Here is an 11,538-nt window from a genome sequence, read left to right on the forward strand (position 1 = left end):
TTTACAAACTTACCTATTTTTTTCTAGAGATATGCCCTAGAGACTACTGCATATATTTTAAATAGGATACCTTCAAAATCTATACCTGATACTCCATATGAGATATGGAGAGGTAAGAAGTCCAATCTTAAAAATCTTAAGATTTGGGACTGTTCGGCTTATATTAAAAGAAGTTTTGGACATAAGCTAAGTATTAGGGCAGATAAGTATTTATTTATAGGATATCCTAAGGAGAGTGTGGGATACCTCTTCTACCACTCTACTAAACAAAAGATTTTCATTAGTAGGCATGCTACTTTTATGAAAAAAGAGTTTATCCTAGAAAGAGGCAATGGAAGAAATATTGAACTTAATAAAGTTCAAAACCTATAAATAGGAATATGAGATATTTCTCAGCTAGATGTATCTATTGATGAGGTACAACTACAAGACATATCTCCTCTTCGAAGGTCAGATATAGTATGAAGAGCACCTGTAAGGTACGAATCTATCATTGAGAATGATGAAGCCCACATTGTTGAGAACGATGATCCTCTAACTTATTTGGAAGCTGTCATTAGTAGAGACTCTGACAAATGGCTGGAATCCATGAAATTTAAAATGGACTCAATGTACTCCAACTAAGTGTAGACTTTAATTGATGTACCTGAGGGTGTAATGCCTATTGGGTGTAGATGGGTCTATAAGAAAAAGATTGGAGTAGATGGCCAAGTTGAAATCTATAAAGTCAGACTGGTGGCTAAAGGTTGTAGGCAAAAATAAGGTGTTGGTTATGATAAAATATTTTCACCTCTTACCATGCTCAAATCTATTCAGATTATGCTTGCAATAGCAGCATACCATGACTATAAAATCCGACAGATGGATGTTAAAACTGTCTTCCTTAATGATTATCTTGAGGAAGAAGTTTACATAACTTAGGTTGAAGGATTTATCTCAAGTGGGAGAGCAAATCAGGTATGGAAGAATTTATCTCAAATGGGAGAGCAAATTAGGTATACAAGCTTAAGAAATCTATTTATAGATTAAAATAGGTCTCGAGGAGTTGGAACATCTAATTTGATGTGATAGTCAAAGATTTTGACTTCGTTAAAAATATGGATGAATCTTATGTGTATAAGAAGATAAGTGAAAGTACCATTATCTTCTTAGTTTTATATATAGATGACATACTTCTCAATGAAAATAATATTTTAATGTTACAATCGGTCAAGACATGACTATCAAGCAAGTTTTCTATGAAAAACTTGGATGAAGCATCCTATATACTTAGTATAAAGATCTATAAGGATAGATTTAAAATGATGCTAGGCTTATCCTAGTCTAGGTATATAGACCTTATGTTGAAAAGGTTCAGCATAGATGGGAGTAAAAGAGGTTACTTATCCATAAGTTAAGGCATACATCTCTCTAAAAAGATGACTCCTAAGACACCTGAAGAGAGGAATAGAACAAGTTCTATTCCCTATAGTTTAGTAGTAGGATCTATTATGCATGCCATGCTATGTACCAAGCCTGATGTTGCTTATGCCTTAGGCATAGCTAATAGATTTTAGACTGATCTAAGAGAAAATCATTGAAAAATAATAAAAAATATTCTTAAATACTTGAAAAAGATTAAAGATATTTTTCTGATATATAGTGGATCTGATCTAAAACTAGAAAGATATTCTGACTCTAATTTTCAATCAGATCCGGATGATAGCAAATCTACTTTAGGATATGTCTTCACTCTAAATAATGGAGTAGTGAGTTAGAAAAGTTTCAAGTAGAAGAATGTAGCTGACTCAACTATTGAGGTAGAGTACATAGCTATAAGTGAAACCACTAAGAAAGCTGTTTGGATGAAGAAGTTCATCACTGAATTGGATATTATTTTTAAAATTGAGAATCTAGTACCACTTTACTATGATAATACTGGAGCAGTTGCTCAAGCAAAGGAACTGAGATCTCATCATAAATCCAAGCATATTTTAAGGTGCTTCCACTTCGTTCGTGAGATTGTCGAGAGATAAGATATAGTCAAAGAATGAGTAGATACAAAAAATAATATAGCAGACCCATTCACTAAAGCTCTATTACAGCATCAATTCGATCGTCACCTAGATTGTATAGGATTAAAGTTTAAGGATGATTGACTTTAGTGCAAGTGAGAGATTAAAAGAATAATATCCAACAAGCTAATCAAAATTTATATTTTGATAATTTTTTTTTAATCTTTCAGACTCATGTACTTGATATTTTATAGATAAATAAAATACATTTATGTTTCATCATATGTTGTATCTTATAAGATTATGATGAACACCATAGATTAAGGCAATAATTTTAGGACTATGATGAGATCATACCAATGAGATATAAAATTCTAAAATTTTAATCTAGAATATTTTCAGTCGATGGATTATTAAGTTGGGGATCAATATTTTTGATAAGACTAGCACATCCTATGTATGCTCGAAGGAGAGGGTGATTGATCTGACAATCACTTGTGTGGAGATACTAATATAAGGATGTAGGTACTCATTAGAGAATGAGTTCACTGAATTGATCTATCTTGAGAATATCTTATGGAGTTTTACTTACCTGTCAGAAGATGTTTCTCTTAGTAGGAGTTGTGCAAGTAATCCTATGACCAGAGACTATCATAAAATCTTGTATGCATGAATCCATATTTTGGTTCATACTCATTCATGACTTAGTCATCTATGGGGTATTCTAGATATGGTGGATTGTATTTTGAAGTTGTAAGTAGGTCAATATGGAATCGATCACTCCTAGTAAGAGGAGATCGCATCCTACTTGCTTTAATCATATGATTATTCAAAGAGACTTTGATCAAAGCATAAAAATTAGAAATTTTTTTTAATATTTTATTAATCAAATTATCAGTATAAGATTAAGAGAAATATGACTATGAAATTGGATTGGATATGATTCTATGTCTATAGTCATATTTGAGAAGCAGTATGATCGCAAGATTGAATTATACAGTAACTTACCACTGAAGAATATTTTTAGTATTTCTATCAAAATTTTATATATTTTGGATAGATATGATACATTGCTAGATGTCAATATTATCTTATAGGTTTGATCAAATAAAATAATTTAATTCGATCATCAATTAGAACAGTTTCTAATTGTTGAATTCGGATTAGCACAGTTTGGACTTAAATTGATTAGAAAGGACTTTAATCAAATCAGGTCAGCTTACACTCGGATCTACTACTAGCTAGATGTAGAATCCAATGGGTCACACATATAGAGAATTGATCAAGGATCTAATTAGATTAGATCATATTTGCAGGATAAATATACTAGCACGTGTTGCAAACCCTAGCTCCTAAATTCAAATCGGATTCGATTTGGTTCTTAATTTGGGCTAATTAAACTTGATTGAACTTAAGTTTTAAATTGGTCTGGATAAGATTGACCCTTGGCTGGTTGAACCAAAGGGATTAGCGCCTGAAAATAGCCTCTCCACATGTCAGAGATTCTCTCTCTTTTGCACGTGGGGAATTCCTTCTTAATGCATGTTTTTTGTGTGCCACATGGGATGTGGCATTCTCCCTTGCCCTTATCCATTTTGATTTCATGCTAATCTCCTTTTGGGCATGGTTAGCCATGTGGTGGTTGGTTGAGTGGATAAGTTTGAAATCAAATAAAATTTGATTTATCCCAGCCGCCCCCTTTATCCTTGGCACCACTTGGACTAAGAGTCCAAGTGGTTATGGAGTCTCATTAATCTTCGATGCCTTATCATTCTCCATGCCAAATCTGGTTTGGCATCATCTATGTTGGCCATTGGATAGCCATCAGATGGAATTCTATCCGTTGGATAGAGTGGGTGCCCCTAATGAAACCTTGCAACACTTCAAAAAAACTCTGGGAATTAATTATGCTCCGAAGAGTCCTTCTGTGAGAAGGCATCTCTTCAAATTAATTCTCGATATTTATCCACATGTCATGAGATATTGCTGAGGGGCATAAGATGAATAGAATGGGCATGAGATATCCATTGGATGGGCATGAGATGTGTGGATAAGCATCCGCACGCCACCTATAAATAGCTAGGTGGCGCCCGGGGTCAAATGCATTCAATCTCGATCTCTTCTTTCTTACAACCTCTCCTCTATTCTCTGAATAGTTTTCTTCCTTTTCTTATTAAGATAAAGTCCTCTTAAGGATAAGAAGTCTACTTTAGGACAAGGGCTTAGGAAGAGAATTAAACAAGACAAGGAGAAAAGAAAGGAAGAGAGGGAGAAGGCTAAGAGGAGGAAAAGGAAGGTCAAGCTTTAAGGTAGTGTTGTGCTATCCTAAAAAATTCTTTGCAAAAGAATTCAGTAAGAAGAACTAATTTTGAGAAGCAAGTGTCTTGAACCCAACTCCTATGTAGATTAGCATTGGAGGGTGAACATTTGGGTGCCTCATAAAAACTCTACCAAAATTTGGATTTAGCGTTACATGGATTCTTCTATACCTACTATAATGTATGCAAATATTGTATATGATTGTTAATCATCAAAGTGATCTTGGTTTAGGGTTTGATGGTTAAAATTTTATAATAAAAAATTTTAAAAATTCATGCTTCCACTGCACCATCAGAACCCTACACAAAGCATGGTAGTCGTGGGCTTCATCTGCTATCCTAAGAGATGGTTTTCCAGCATGCGAGGGATGGGCGCCTAGAGATCCAGTTCCTACTCATCAGGAGGGAGGCTATGATTGCTAGAAATACAGCTAGTTCCTTATTCAACTTGATTGCTTATGGAGTCGGATGATGAGGCCTCGATATGGGGCATAAAGTCAGGGGTCCTAGATCCAAATTAATCGCACTTGCTCCTTCATCTAGAAGGAGATTTATACTTATGTCCTAGTAGTGGTGGCCTAGGTCAAATGGCTGATTAGAGATGGGACTTTGGTTGATGTGAGTCAGGATACTTAGATCTCTAGCTTGCTCCTCTCACGATGGCCGACCTACATTAGCATGGAGGTAGACGACCATCTGTGAATCTATGATTTGATCTCTGATGATGATATGATTGGAGGTTATAGGATATTGCCTATTTCTTGGCAATTATCTCATTGACATGATTCTTGCTATCTCGATTTCTTTCCATCATGGCTAGGACTTATGGGTATGGGGCCAATCATATTGCCATAAAGTTCCTGCAAAGGACCTCATCAAGATGAGCAGGCCTATGTCAAACAAAAAGATCGAGGCTACTTGAATTTGGAGAGTGGCTGTCCAACCCAAGGTCAGGCTATTTCTTTAGAAGGTTACTTGGGATAAGCTTTTGATGCATACGCTACTCAGGGACAGGGGCATGGAGCTTTCAGTTGCTTGCTCAATCTGTGAGTTGAAGGATGGGTCGATAGGGCATGCTCTCCTTCATTGTCTGAGGGTGAGGTTGATTTGAAGAATGGTGGATGGTCAACCTTGGGGGGGGGAGTAGCGGCCCTTGGCTGAACCCTTCCTGAATGCGATCCATCAAATTATGGTTGAGGGTTTGACTTGCACCAAGGGAGGTTAGATGGCGTATATTGTCTATTAGATCTGGCTTTCCAAAATAACCTAGTCTTTGTAGTTGAGGTTATATCTGTGCATTGGGTGCTCGAGAGAGTCTGTTGCTTTGCTATGGAGTACAGTTATTTTGGTGCTGTTGGCCTATCCCTTGATGCCCCGAATTCTTGGGACTCCCATGATGCACTTGTAGCAACCTAAAAGATTCTTTTTATTTCTTAAGAGCCCTCTCATTTAGAGTTTGTCAAGGTTAATTTTGATGTAGTGTTAGGGATGGTAGGGGTGGTACTAGCCATATCATCCGAGGTCTGGATGTCAGGTTGCTGGTGGCGGGGCTTTACATCTTTTTGAGTCCGTCATGTTGAGAGCTGAGCTTCATGTCACTTGGGAGGGTATCATTTGTAACAGATAAGAGTTCCAAATGGAGAGGATTTCATTGAGAGTGATTCCACCGCAATCATCAGTTGGATCTAGGTTGAGGCGAAGCATTTGGAGGCTCATCTGTCCCTCCGCGATATCTGGAGTTTCATTTGTTATTTCATCATGGTGTCTATTTGGCACATCTTCTGGGAGGTAAATAGTATGGCAGATTGGATTACATCATTTATTACGAGTACACTGGAGATTGAACTTGATGATAGGGCGACACCTGCCCACATGGACCCTATAGGACATATTGTTTTATGACCTTTTGGATTATACTCACACTAGAGTGGTATGATCACCTGCATGTACCAAAAAAAAAGAAGGGGTTGTGAGCTTTATGGTCCAATAAGAATCCTCACACATTCATATCAATATAAGAATATAATTTGAAAATAATAGATAAATAGTATCAAAAAGAAAATATACATCACAAAATCTCATGTCAAGTATTTAATATAGCTCAATACTGATATATATAAAAATATGCATCATATACTATCAAATATCCATCTTTTTTAAAAATGACATACCATACATATATTATTAAGTAAAACCTCTTTTACTTAATTGTGATTTGATATCTTATCATCTATATCTCATTAACATAATTCGGATTAATGAATAGTTGTTTTTAGAATTTTGGACTAATCATGGTCATATTTTAACCCATGATTGATAAACTCAAGTACCAAGTTCCTATCCATGGTGGATTATTCTTAGTGCCATGTTTCTACTCATAGTGGGCTATTTATGGTACCATATTCCTATCCATAACGGGCTAATCATAGTGCCATGTTCCTACCCATGATGAGCCTATTTGTAATTTAACATAGCTAATCCAAACATCTCTTCTTGATTATCAATTTATTAATCTCGATTATGGCAGAAAATATTGTATCATATTATGTTCATTTGAAGAATTTCAATAGCCAATATTATAACTCAAAATATCCGAAAAGTGATTAATATTTGATACAAACATATGATATAGAAAATATAAATAACCATATTGGCAATCATAAAATAACTATCAACCATGAGAAGCTAAAATCATGCAGTGCATAAATAAACATATATATAGGTGTTTGTGTTCAAGAACCCTTGTCTCTACTGATGACAAACTCAATCATAATATCTACTTGTCCACACTTAGCACATCCAATCAATCGATGTAATTGTAACTCATCCTTGATCAATCGTCAGCGTAAGAAATAACAAATAGTACTAGTTAGATTCCTATTTTAAGTCTCTAATTTCCTAATTACTCTTAAATCTAATTCCCATATCTAACAAATTCAAGACTATATAAATATGAAATTTTGGTTATATCTCGATTTAAGGGCTATAATGTAGAATCCCTTAATAGACTTCTTGATCAGATGACCGCACTCATCCATAAATCAAAGCCTAACATAGAAGAGATTTGTATAGGTACAAGATTGACCGATAATAGTACTTAGGGCCCAAATCAGTTAGAATGGTGTAATCCAATTCTTTGGATCAAGAAATCGATAACCCATCTAAGTAAGGATAGTAGATTAGGAGTTGCCAATTGTGGGTTTTAGGGTGGTCAACAATAATCACAACGAAGGTCAGCATGATGAAAGTTTGCAGCAATGCCAATTTGGAACCTTCTACTTAAATTAACCCATGGTCCATAGAGAAGGGATTAGACAGCCTCCATTGGCTCACCAAGGCATGCACAGGAGAAAATCAAAGTGAGAGAGAGTACATGGAAGGAAAATTGGGGTTCTTGTCTTCTCTCTATTGTTTTTCCTTTTCATGAATCCCTAAACCTAAGAAGAGATGAAAGAAAGGCAGAGAGCGAGAAATGGAGATAAGAGAGAGAAAAATAACTTTCTATTTCTCTTCTTCTTCTTCTTCAAAACAAGGGATGTTTCCCTCTTTTTTTTGCTCAAACAAGACAAGAGTTGGCTGGCAACTGGTCACCACAACGGCGTCCGACAATAGTGACAGTGATGACTCCATCCACGGCCATGGCCAGTGGTCGTCGATAAAACAAAACAAGGAAAAGAAAGCATGACATAGGAGAAATCAGGTTCATGCTAAAGCTGGGGGCCCGTAGGACCAAATAAGAGTAGTGACGGTGGCCTAAAGACTGGAAAAAGAAATAAGGTTTAACAACCCTTATCTTCGGTGCTGGTGACCTTTCACGCTCGAAACCACTGGGAACTCCTCCAATGAAGGGAAGAAAAATCCAGCTCAAACGAGAGATCCCAAGCTCAGATTCTCAAGGAGGGTTTAGAGGAATGTTTAAATAGGCAAAATCAAGGTCTTTTTAGAAGGAATTTAGGGTTAAGGAGGCTGTACGTGTTCCCATTGTACTCTAAGAAGAGAGTCCATTTTTTATCGAACTCAAAGAAGAAGAGGGGAACTCTTGGTAGGAGCCATATTTTTTTGAGGATTTTTGTGCGTATACCTTTTGAAATATTAGATTTTATATAAATATCCTCTTAAAATTAATATGTATATATGTATACCCTTCTAAAATATTTATTTTGCATGTTTACGTACTTTTTTTTTTTTTATATGCACCACTCCATCTAACGCCCATTAAAAAATTAATAGATTTAAATTAAAATGATCAAAATATCTTTAATGGATAAATATGCAAAAAAATATTTTTAAAAATATACATGTAAATAACAACTTTGCAAGAATATTTATGCAATTTTGCATATTTAGTAAGGTATATAAGTATAAATAATATGAAAAGAATTCAAACATATTAATTAATGTGATAGTCTTTATAATTTTATATTTATTAATTAATGTCATAGCGTTGACTTGGAAAAGCATGTGATTAGGTCTTAGTTGTCTAATTTCACCTTCATCAATTATTTGCCTAACAATATACAGTCATTGTTGCTAATTCTCGTCCGTGGGTTGACTCCCAAGAATAACATGGCGAAGGCACTGTCTAGTTTTTGATACCGCTGGATTTTCTAAAAGAATTTGTAAAACAAGTCAAACCTCCATTCTTCATCATCATTGCTATCCAACGAGAAAATGGCTTCTCATGGGCCACCAACATAAACGTGGCAGCCTTTTGGTTGTGAGCACCCAACGTTCATAGTATGTGACTGTTCGTACTGAAGTGTTTGAGGGGAAAAAAAAAAACATAAAGGCAAAAGAAAAGTTGCGGCACCTTAAGCTACCTAGGAGCATGTAATCTAACATTTGTTCTTCATTTTTTGGACTAGGCACCTTACATGAGATGAGAGTTAAAATTGTAGTGGCGTTAACCTACAATCATCTGTCTTCTTTGTCTAGACTCCCATGGTGCTTTAAGTCAGCCAAATTCCAAGGCCACGAGAACGTAGGCCAAGCACTGATAAAGATGTAACATTAAGATGGATATAATGATTCTACCAAGGCCATAGCTCGGGCAAAGGTGCAGCGTAAAAGTTCTAAGAGCAGACCATATCAATACTCGATAGCATATTCAGTTCCAGAGTCAGCAGTATGCAATTACAAAATTCAATAAGCGAAAAAAACCTTCCACGGGATAGACGTTTGGCGCCACTTGGACCTTCAAATTTTCAAATGAAGAAATTTACTGTGCACTAGCATACCCTTTTCTGATAAAACTTTGGGGCAGTCATGTTTGGCAGATCATCGTTTAAAAAAGCAATTATAGAAGATTCCGACTGGTTAAATGCACTAGCTAGTTGCAATCACAACAGAAATAGCAGATGCTAAGAACAAAATAAAAAAGCTTGAGCTGATTATCAAAGGAATTGTAAACAAAAAACAGCATGCTCTGAACCTTAACATGGCCATTTTGGCTTTCACAGGCCTAGTTAATGAACAGCAACGTATTGCAATAAGAAATTCAATGGATCAAATACTGGAGAAATAGGGGCTTTTGTAATATAAATTTCATAACCTAAACAGACAATGTACGGCAGAAGGCATAAAATGGGAATAACAAATGCATGTAGAAAGGCTTAGGAGACCTTATACATGCCTCAGGTAGCCATCAATTTATGACATGATATGATACCAAAACAAGAAATAGTAGCACTTTTGTCACTTTCTACTCCCTGGTTCAGGTTGACATTTTTTTTTTCTGCACGAGATATGAAGCAAAACTCAACATAAAGCACTGTTATTCCATAGAAAAGTGTGTCTCTAAATCCACCATTAAGCTTTAAATGGAACAGGATAATCAGAAAAGGAAGAAAAGAACTCCTGGTAGCTTGCTGCCAAGCACCCATAATTTAAATGCAGCAAGAGAGTGCCTGCAAACCAGTAAATTAACTCTATATCAACAAATAAATTATGTTTGGTGATAATTATAACTGCGACCCAAATAACTTGAAAGCAAATAAGGTACAACAATTGTGATACATATATCCAATCACATACCAACCAAGATTATAGGTATAAATTATCTTCTCTGACTGAAGCTTCCATTCTTTTAGCTTGCTTGCGAGAACATCCTTTATTTTTTTCTCTTTCTTAGTGCTACGAATACTGCATGTGTATCTCCTATAATTGATACTCTTTCTCTTGAATTATTTTTCTTAAGCCTGCAATATAATAAGTAATAACTGACAAACATCATAAAATTAGAGTAGTGCTACATGTTATCTTCCAGACTTCTCTGGTGTAGAAGATAAGGATACTAAAACTTGAGATTCCTTTACCATTGGATTTTTGCAAGTCTTTACATGATGCCCAAGCTCACCACAATGCTTGCATTTGTGCACCTTCTTCGATGTGTTCTCATATGTACCTCTAATTCTCTTCTTTTTTAACATTCCTGGAGGTCTTAAACCGAGCTTGGGGGGTAGCACCCTGTACCCAATATCAACTTTTATCCATTAGGTTATGCCAGGGAATGGTCCAATTTCTAATGCATAAGCAGTCTTGTACTTTATAACAGTGAAGTACTTCGAGATATAATTTTCTAACTTTGAACCTCTCATACTATAAATAAAAGTTGCAGCATGCATACAAGGAACATCCGACACCTCCCACAAATGACAAGAGCATCTTTGTTTATTGAGGATTGCTTCATATCTTTCATTAGTCTCAATTACTTTTGCTCTATAATCACTTGTTCTGTAAACATTATAATCACCCAACTTAAAACTGATGTCTCTTATATATTTCATTACCACAGGAGCTAAATTTTTCTTCCAGCAAGCAGTCATTTTCCTTCTTGCTTTCATCATCACCATAATTTTTTATTTTATAACATCCAATAAATCAAGAATTGGTCTATGTCTAGCCTCAAAAACCTAGGCTTTGAATGATTCTAAAAGATTGTTTGTTATATAAGAATACTTAGCCATAATGCCAAACTGAGATATACTTCATAAACCAATATTTTTAGCATTGAGATATTTGAATGCCTCTAAGCTAGCCTCCTTAATTTGATTCATGATATCGTTATGCTCAACTTTTTAATATGCCCCCCATATCTTAATTTTAAGCTAGTGTCCTAGAAATTTTGTTTGAAAGTTTTTGTACATATGTCTCATGCATTTTCTATGTTCTGCTTGGGGATATATTTGTTGTATCACTTCTTCTAGTCTCTTTTATCGATTTGATAC

General features: G+C 35.4%; 1 pseudogene; it reads right to left on the minus strand.

Moving 5' to 3' along the window:
* Positions 1-10,803: 10,803 nt before the first annotated feature.
* The window catches only part of LOC140856115 (uncharacterized), a 45,822-nt pseudogene continuing 45,087 nt past the window's right edge, over positions 10,804-11,538 (minus strand).

This window comes from Elaeis guineensis, chromosome 1, assembly GCF_000442705.2.
Source record: "Elaeis guineensis isolate ETL-2024a chromosome 1, EG11, whole genome shotgun sequence".
Lineage (NCBI taxonomy): Eukaryota > Viridiplantae > Streptophyta > Magnoliopsida > Arecales > Arecaceae > Elaeis > Elaeis guineensis.